Genomic DNA, 9,973 nt, shown 5'->3' with positions numbered 1-9,973 from the left:
GGGAAGCTCATTCGCCCTCTCCTCACTGAAGACTTCAGCAAGGTCCCTATATTCCTCTGGTATTTCTGTTAATCTTTTTTCCTCTCCTATGGATGCTTTTTCTATTCTTGATTCTGGTAGCCTCCCTTGGGGTTTTAAGTCCATAGGGTCCCCCTTCGGGAATTTGATTTCTGTCGTCCTCCAATTTACCCAGGGGTTCCATTTTTTCAACCATTCCATCCCTAGAATCATTGGGCATTCCATACCTGGGGTCACCACAAACGTTATGTCCTCTTCATGTTTGCCCAGGGAGAGGTGTATTGGTAGAGTGGCTAGGGTAGCTGGCACCCCCCCTGCTATGGATCCATCTAGCTGGCCAAATGAGATTGGTTGTTCCAGTCTCCTGGATGGGATGCCCAGATTCCCCACTAGTGTTGGGCTAATGAGGCAGCGGGTGCAGCCAGAGTCTATTAAGGCTTTCACCTTCACAGCTTCGGGCATGGGGGGGATTAATATAGTCACTGTTTTGAAGATGGGTGTGATGCGTCCACTTACCAGGGGTTCGCCTTCCGAGCTGTCATCTGAGGCATCCACCGTCCCTGTGGTGTAGGCTGGAGTTCTTTCCCCTTGGTGAGCAGAGGTGGGGTTTTCTGCAATTTCCATCATTTTCATGGCTGTTTCTTTTGGCTTAGCTGAATACCCTCTGGGTTTGTTGATTGGGGATCTGTCTGGGTTGTGCTGGGGGGCCTTTGAGCGGCATTCTACAGCTCGATGCCCTTCTCTTCCGCACTTGAAACACCCCATCTGCTTCTTGGCTGTATCCGATGATTTCACCGGTTGGTGTGTCAGCTCAGGCGGGGGGCGGCTCCATTGTTTTCCTCGGCGATGCCTCTTCAATATGTCGATCTCTGCTTCCTCTGCCAAGACGTACCATTCCTCAAGTCGATGTGGGTCTCCTCGGGGCAGGCAAGCATCATATAGATCATAGTTTAGTCCATCTTTGAAACGGCCAAGGAGGATGTCTTCTGGCCAATTCAGTTTGCTGGCAATGGCTCGGAATTCTTGTGTATACTCAGCCACTGGGCGTTTGCCCTGCCTCATCGTTGTTATTCTTTCACGGGCTTTGCGATCAGCCAGGGGGTCTTCAAACCGTCTTCTCAACGAGGACATGAAACGGTTGAAGTTACTGAGTTCTGGGGCATTGGAGTCATGCAGGTTCACCACCCAATCTGCAGCTGGTCCATCCAGGGCAGATTGCACGATCCGGATGCGGGCTTTGTCGCTGGGGATGTCCTGCCCATATTCCTCCATGTAGCTGAGGACTTGGGTTAGGAAAAACCCCAAGCGTGTTGGCTCCCCTTTGAATTTCACCTCCAACGGTGGACGTCTTGGAATGGATCGGTGCCTCCATTGTGGGTGGTAGTGTCTTCCGTCCAGATTTCCATCTGTGGTCCGGTAGGGGGTGGGAGCTCCTGGATCAGTAAATGTCCCTGGGGTTGCAGGTTCCACGTCCCCCTCGGTGTCTCTCCCTTTGTGGCTCCAGGAACTGGGGCGGGCGTAGGGCTCAGGAATCTCCTCTCCTAGGGAGCTGAGAGTTCTCTTCATCAGGTCATAGCTCTCTCTAGGATCCAGTCTGAGTACGGCATACAGCTTCCTCCCTCTTCACTTGCGTGCAGGGATTTCTCCATCTCCTGCTTCCATTCTGGTTGCTTGGTTCCCCGTCTCAGGGTCACTTTTCTTGATTCCTTTCCCCACTCGCTTTTCTTTCCAACGCCCATCGACCAGCGAGGCTTGTGGTCCTGTGTCTCCACCACTTCTTCTTCTGAGAAATCTGGCCTCTCGGATCCCAACATCTGGCAAGGTTCCAACTGGGTCAGCGGCTCTCTTTCCAGGGAGTTTTCTCCCTCTCTTGCTTCGTTGTCTGACATGGTAAATTTTTGCAAAATCCCCCGGCAAGGGTCTACCTTCCAGGTGGATTAATTTTGCAAGTCCTGTCTAATGTAAGGACCCACCCCACTTTGCATCTTAAGAAGACAGAACTCTTGGAATAGCTCTTCCAACAGGAATCCTTTATTAAGAGAAAATGGTTGCAGGCATGCTAGACAGGACTTGGGGTTCAAGCTCTCCCATTCAAGGTTTTAAGGGGTTCCCCAGTAGTCCCACCCAATCAACCCCCCTTCCAGTGATAGTTTCAAGTATCACAATTCCATCCCCTTTCTTCTTCCGTCTGGATGGAGACTTCAGATAACTACATGAAAGGCAATTACTCTTCTTTGATATGTTAAAGCTTAGAGGCCACAATAAACACACATTCAGTCCTTTGAAGTGTGCTGAAGGAAGTGAGGGCCATAAAGCCCCTTTGCTCTCCCCCTTTTCTCCCTCTTATGGCAGAATCCAGAGAAGGCAGAATTGGGAGTTTCTATGTTTGATAATTAAAGATGAAATATAATTGGATTCTGATTTCCAATCCAGGTAGTGCTCCATAATTGGGATCAGAATTTCGGTTGCTAAGCAAGGTGAATATTACCTGAGTTGCTCCCCGATGTTAAGCCTTTTTTTTTTTGCCCCAATTGCTAAGCCAGTCACTGCAGTTGTTAAGTGAATCAGGTAGTCATTAAGCAAATTCAGCTTCCCCCATTGACTGCCTGTCAGAAGCTGGCTGGGAAGGTCGCAAATGGAGATCACATGACTCGGGGTGTTGTGACCGTTGCATTTTCATGCCATTTACCAAGCACCTGAATTTTGATCACCTGATTCTATGACGGTTGTAACTGCGAGGATGAGTTGTGAGTCACTTTTTCAGTGCCGTTACTTCAAATGGTCACTGAATGAGTGGTTGTAAATGAAGGACTACCTGTATATCCAACTTAATTCAATGGTCCTTCTCATGCGCTTATTGGACATCCATAGAATGGGCAAACATGCTATTATACTATAGCCTTCTGTTTACTTCTTTTGACGAAGTCCCAAAGGTGTTTTTTCAGGAGGCAACTGGACTTTCTTGTTTTTCTTTGAAGACGTTTCGCTTCTCATCCAAGAAGCTTCTTCAGCTCTGACTGAAGAGGGAAACAGGGCAGAAAACATCCTCCAGCCAAGAAGCACTACTCAGGTGACCCTGTGGACACAGGTGTAAACCTCCAAGTGGCCTCAACAACTCTAAAAGGATGCAAATGACCAGCTGTCTGCAAGGAGTATAAATCCTTCCATTCCCCACCAGCCAATCATCCAGCATGAAAATGCAATTGTTGCAACACTCCGAGTCATGTGATCTCCATTTGCGACCTTCTCAGCCAGCTTATGACAAACAGTTCAATGGGGGAAACTGAATGTGCTTAATGAAAAGTTGGGATAATGATGATCTGGATGACTGAGAATCTCCATAGACACCTTTTGACAAAGTTTCACTCTTTAGAACAGACCACCACTTCCTTTGTATCAGAATTATTACCTAACAAATGCAGTGATTCACTTAACAGCTGTGGCAAAAGGTCGTAAGATGGGGAAAAACTCACAATCACTGTTTTGCTTAACAACAAGACATTTTGGGCTCAGATGTGGTCACAGGTCAAGGACTACCTGTACTGGTGCACAATATTGCATAATTCAAGCTTCTTTTTATTTTACTATCTCTTAATGCAGGGTCAGGAATTCTGGGAATTGAAGTCCACAGGTTGTACAAGGGCCATAATTGCCCACCCTTGTACTAGACCACCCTGGTTCCTTAATTCAGCACCTTAATCAGTAGACCAAAGGAAAAAAATATGAACAGAAGAACGGCGTTGGAAGAGACCTTAATTCTGTGAATTAACAGCCCTTAATTTTATTAATTAGAGCCCTTAATTTTGTGAAAATTAAGACCTTTTCACCTTTTCACCTTATGCCGTGATTTTTAAAAAGTTACTTTGTCAAATAACCATTTGTCCCTCGCTACACTTTTCTATCTCTACATGTCCTGAAGGCGCTTTACTGTTTACGTCATTGCATCAGCCGCGGCCTGACGTCACACGCCTCGTCCTCAGTTTGCCCCTTCCCAAGTGGAAAGCGTTAAACAACCTTCCCTTTCGTCACTGGTGGGTGTGGCTTACGCGCATCCGACAACCCCGAATCCCATTGGCTAATCCAGCACCGGCTGCAACATGTCAAGCACCTCCTCCTCCTTTGAGACCCGGATGTAAACAACCCTCCCTCCCCCCCGCAGGTGGGAGCGTCGAAAGCATCCAAAACGTCGAGCTTTCTCAACCTAGCTTAGTTGCGGCGATTGGGCAAGAAGGAAAACGTCGGGAGAAAGCGAGAGTGACAACCACCCTCGGCAGTGTTGCCAACCGCCCAGCTGGCCACTGATTGGATCCAAAAGCAGAACAGCACCCGCCTCCCCTTGCCGACCATTGGCTGTCAGTGCGGCGGCCGGTGAGAGGGTCCCAAATATTACCAGGGAGGGGGAAAAAGCGAGGCGCTTCAACCGCAGCAGGTAGACGGAGGGGGGGGGGAATTATGGGAAGCGCGAGCGGTGGGTGGGGCTTGTGGGGAGGTGGAGGGGAAGCCAGGCTGTCAGGAAAGGTGGGGGAGGGTCGTGTGAGGGAGCCAATTTGATATGGGGGGAGTTGGGGGGCACGTGGGAAAGGGGGTGTCTGAGGCGGCCTATTTCACCCGTCTGCTAATAGGGGGGTATCCCAACCCCCCCCATTTCCCTCAAGCCTCCGAGGTTTCCTTCTCCCCCCCCTTTCTTTTTCCCTCACGGCAGCCCTGCGAGGTAGGCCAGCCTCAGAGAGCGAGACTGACCCCGAAGCCCATCATGCTGAGCCTGTAGGGCTGCCAGATCTGGGGCACAGGCCTTTTTTGGCCCTTTGGCTTCAAGGTCCACGTATCATTTGAAGCCCTGGTTTCCACAACCGGCGGGGGGGGAGGGGGTTGAGCCAGGCAACTTTTCACCCTCCTGTCATGGCTGCGGCAGGATAGGGTAGGGTAGGGTAGGGTAGGTGGAAGGGACCTTGGAGGTCATCTAGTCCAACCCCCTGCTCAGGGAGGAAACCCTATATATCATTTCAGACAAATGGCTGTTCAGTCTCTTCTTAAAAACTTCCAGTGTTGGAGCATTCACCACTTCTGGAGGCAGGTTGTTCCACTGGTTAATTGTTCTCACTGTCAGAAAGTTTCTCCTTAGTTCTAGGTTGCTTCCTGATGAGTTTCCATCCATTGCTTCTTGTCCTGCCTTCAGGCCCTTTGGAGAATAGCTTGACTCCCTCTTCTTTGGGGCAGCCCCTGAGATATTGGGACACTGCTATCGTGTTCCCCCTCGTCCTTCTCTTCATTAGACTAGACCAGGGGTAGGCAACCTTGGTTGTTTTATGATTTGTGGACTTCAACTCCCAGAATTCCTGAGTCAGTATGGCTGGCTCAGGAATTCTGGGAATTGAAGTCCACGAGTCATAAAAGAGCCAAGGTTGCCTACCCCTGGACTAGACATTCCCAATTCCAGCAACTGTTCCTTATATGCTTTAGCCTCCAACCCCCGGATCATCTTTGTTGCTCTTCTCTGTACTCTTTCTAGAGTCCCATCATGTTTTTTACATCGTGGTGACCAAAACTGGATGCCGTATTCCAAGTGTGGCCTTACCAAGGCATTGTAAAGTGGTATTTACACTTCACGTGATCTTGATTCTGTCCCTCTGTTAATGCAGCCTAGCATTGTGTTGGCTTTTTTGGCAGCTGCAGCACACGGCTGGCTCCTATTTAAGGGATTGTCCACTAGGACTCCGAGATCCCTCTCAGAGTTACTACTTAAAAGGACCCACCAAGGAAATTCTACTAATGAGGCTTTTATTTGGGAAATCTAATTTAATCTTTTTTTTAATACTGCGGTATTATTATATTTCTTTTTAGTGTGTACAGATAGTGCTCGACTTCTGACTACAAATGAGCCCAAATTTTCTGTTGCTAAGCAAGACAATTCAGTGAGTTTTGCCCCATTTTATGATCTTTCCTACTGCAGTTGTTAAGTGAATCACTGCCACCGTTAATTTAGTAACACAGTTGTTAAGTGAATCTGGCTTTCCCATTGACTTTACTTATCAGAAGTTTGCAAAAGGTGATCACATATCTCTGGGACCCTGTAACCATCATAAATATGAACAAGTTGCCATGCATCTGTGTTTTGATCATGTGACCACAGGGATGTTGTAAGTGTGTTAAACTTTTATAAATCATTTTTTTTCAGGGCTGTTGTAATGTTAAAACAGTCACTAAACGAATAGTTGTTAGTTGAATTTACCTAGAGTTGTTTAGAAGCCCAAATGGAAAATACATATACATAAACTATAGTTGACAAAGCTGTTGGGGTCACAAGGAACTAAGATGTGATATGGTTAGTTTATTTACAGTTTAGCATGACGTAAAATCAGCCAGCTATGGGAAATTGATCAATCATACTGTAGCATATTGTATGAATTATTCTATATCAGAATCAAACAAGTAGTTCTATGGTTGTGGGGTTCTTGGTGATCTTTGAGCTTGGTGATTTTCTTGCAGATGTTTCATTACTAGATAACATCATCAGTCCTAACATAATGAGAGCAAATCGCACTCTCTTTTAGCACTATTGATGTTACTTAGTTGGGTAATCAAATGTCTGCAAGAAAATAACAACAGTTCAGACCAGAGCTACAAATATTCTTTTCAATTAATATTATGCTTGGTGTAATGTATGAGACCAGAGACTGGTTTTTGTGTAGGATAGAGGTAAGAATTAATCGAAAGGGCTATTAGATGTAAATGTATGTGACTGAATAAGGAGTGAGTGAGGCAAATACTTGGACATACGGTATTATTTATGTTTAGCATGAGTGTAATGACATCTGTACATCACTTATAATATCACAAATAAAATAACATTACTGAATATTCAAATGCGATAACAACAAATGTGACCTGTTGTGTATTTGCACAACATTCGTAATCATGGATAATTTAATGAAGGTAATATTCAATTAAATCAATGTTGAATATACCTTCATTAAATTGTCCACGGTTACGAATGTTGTGCAAATACACCCTATATTCCAGGTCACATTTGTTGTTATCACATTTGAATATTCATTGTTGAAGTTTGCAAAATACATTGAACTGTAAACTTAGCAGTGACACATTAACTAAAAGCCAGTTGGCTAGTTTGAGCTTCCCTATCTCATGCAAACCAAGCTGCCGTGTTCTGCAAACTCTAACAAGCCACTATTTTGATTTCCTTTAATCAGATTAATAAATAACACAATAACTATTCATGCTTAGTACCCTCCTTTTCCCCGACTACTCACAAGACACCAAATGTATTTGAATGGCATATGCTACCAAGCAGCCTGACTGATGTTGTGTGAATCTAGCTAATTTATTTCACAAGCTATGACTGAGCAAACAGTTCCCGTGTTAACATATTTGGCCATGGGTAACTGACTCAATTTTTTCGATTTGCATGCTAACTGTATACTAACCCCATGATTAATTTGTGGGTCAGTGTGTTGTGCGGACACAGCCATCACTGAACATTACCCATTGATAACCAATGCTGTGATTTGGCACATTGCATTCTTACTGCTTTATATCTACTACTTGAGTGATTGCATTTTTTATTTATATTAGGCCAGCAGAATAAAAAGCTTTTTTTGCCTTTATTTTATTGATCAGTCCAAAAGATGATTTAGGCAACACTTTGCCAGTTAATTTGTTATAATGTTAGGAAAGAATGGGGTTGAAAGATCCCATTTTAATAATAATAACAACAACAACTGGTGGGATCATAAAATAGAGAAAGTCATAGAAAATGATAAAATTAAACTGCTCTGGGACTTCAGAATTCAAACAGACAAGCACCTGCAACATAACACCCCAGACTTAACAATTGTCGATAAGAAAGACAAAAAAGTCTGGATAGTGGACGTGGCAGTGCCTGGAGACAGCAGAATAGACGAGAAAGAACTGGAGAAGATAACAAAATACAAAGACCTACAAATAGAAATAGAAAGACTGTGGCAAAAGCAAGCAAGGGTAGTACCAATAGTCATAGGCTCCTTGGGTGCAATCCCAAAACAACTGGAGCACCACTTGAACACCATTGGCATTGACAAATTCGCTATTAGTCAATTGCAAAAGGTGGCCTTACTAGGAACTGCTTCCATCCTGCGACGATACCTGTAATACCATCAAACATCTACATCTGCCTATCCCAGGTCCTGGGTAAGGACTCGATAGATAGACAAAATGCCAAATCCAGTCTGAACATCTGGCTGACTGTGCGATGATCCATAATAATAATAATAAAAAGTTGGAAGGGACCTTGGAGGTCATCTAGTCTAACCCCCTGCTCAGGCAGGAAACCCTATACCATTTCGGACAAATGGCTGTCAAGTCTCTTCTTAAAAACCTCCAATGTTGGAGCATTCACCGCTTCTGGAGGCAGGTTGTTCCACTGGTTAATTGTTCTCACTGTCAGGAAATTCCTCCTTAGATCTAGGTTGCTTCTCTCCTTGATGAGTTTCCATCCGCTGCTTCTTGTCCTGCCTTCAGGCGCTTTGGAGAATAGCTTGACTCCCTCTTCTTTGGGGCAGCCCCTGAGATATTGGAAGGCTGCTATCATGTCCCCCCTTGTCCTTCTCATCTTTAAACTAGATATTCCCAATTCCAGCAGCCTTTCCTTATATGCTTTAGCCTCCAGTCCCCTAATTGTAGTGTATCTTAATTGTAGGGCATGGAAAGGGAACTTAATAATGTCAGTGGGGTTACCTACTAATTTAAAAGCAAATGGAAGTGAAGGAGCAAGAACGTAAGACAGTTTAAGGAACATCTGCAAGAGCCGTTGATAGGGTGGGGAATCTGAGAGACATACTACAGGTGCTCTTGGGACAGGGAGGATAGAGCACTAGAAGTGTTTGAAAATAGGGGCTTCTCAAAAAAAAAAACAACCCCCCAAAAGAGCTTTTTTCACTCCTTGTGGAACAAATTCTTAGCTGTTTTTTTCCTTTAATAAACAGTGTTTCTCAACCTTGACAATTTTAAGGCATGAGGACTTCAACTCCCAGAGTTCCACAGCCAGCAATGCTGGCTGTGGAACTCTGGGAGTTGAAGTCCACATGCCTTAAAATTATCAAGGTTGAGAAACACTGAGCAGCTGCTGTGGGAGTTTGAGATAAAAAAGCAGGGGCTGGAGTGGAACGGAGGAGACAACCATGTCTATATGTACAGGTTGCCCTTGACTTACAACCGTTTGTTTAGTGACCATGTAACTTCAAATAGCAGTGAAAAAAGTGACATGACCATTTTTCTCACACTTTACAACCGTTGCAGTCTCCCTCGTGGTCACGTGATCAAAATTCAGATGCTTGGCAACTGACTCCTTTTTGTGACGGTCGTAGTGTCCTGGGGTCATGTGATCCTCTTTTGGGAACTTTTGACGAGCAAAGTCAATGGGGAAGCCGGATTTACTTAACGACCGTTACTAATTTAACAATTGCAGTGCTTCTCTTGACAGCTCTGGCAAGAAAGGTCATCAAAGGGGGCAAAACTCACTTAACAACTATCTCACTTAGCAGCAGCAATGTTGGGCTCGATCATGTTCGTATGTTGAGGAATACCTGTACACAGTTGAGGTTATGATTGAGACAGTTCTGTCAGCTTCAGATTTTGGGGCCATCAAAACATACGTACTGTGGCCCCCTGCTGGTCAGGTATATCTACGCGCCGGAAGGATTCTTTTGAACTCATTCGTGGGCTTCTTTAAATGACCATTCCCAGAAGACAAAATAAGAATTAAAAAACAACTTTTGATCTTAGGATACAATTACCTTGTTTTTCTTGGACGGCATATATGTTTAAAAAGGACAAGGAAGAAGGAATAGCTGAGAATCTGGCAATGTAGAATAAATGCTAGAAACCAGAGGTCCCCAACTTATGGCCCACGGCCCACTACCGGGCCATGGCCTCTTCACCACTGGGCCACGTGAGTAGCTGG

The 9,973-nt window shown here is 45.0% G+C and overlaps 1 protein-coding gene across 1 annotated transcript in view; it reads left to right on the top strand.

The window, feature by feature from the left end:
• Nucleotides 1-4,223: 4,223 nt before the first annotated feature.
• LOC120317738 (breast carcinoma-amplified sequence 3-like) overlaps nucleotides 4,224-9,973 on the top strand; it is a gene marked incomplete at its 3' end in the record, with an annotated part of 43,876 nt that continues 38,126 nt past the window's right edge. Inside the window, exon 1 of the mRNA XM_039364576.1 lies at nucleotides 4,224-4,447. The remainder of the gene's footprint in view (nucleotides 4,448-9,973) is intronic.

This window comes from Crotalus tigris, unplaced genomic scaffold (genome assembly GCF_016545835.1).
Source record: "Crotalus tigris isolate CLP2741 ecotype Arizona unplaced genomic scaffold, ASM1654583v1 scf7180000019808.60358, whole genome shotgun sequence".
Classification (NCBI taxonomy): domain Eukaryota; kingdom Metazoa; phylum Chordata; class Lepidosauria; order Squamata; family Viperidae; genus Crotalus; species Crotalus tigris.
The sequence above is the reverse complement of the archived record's forward strand: the minus strand, read 5'-3'. Positions and strand labels throughout refer to the sequence as shown.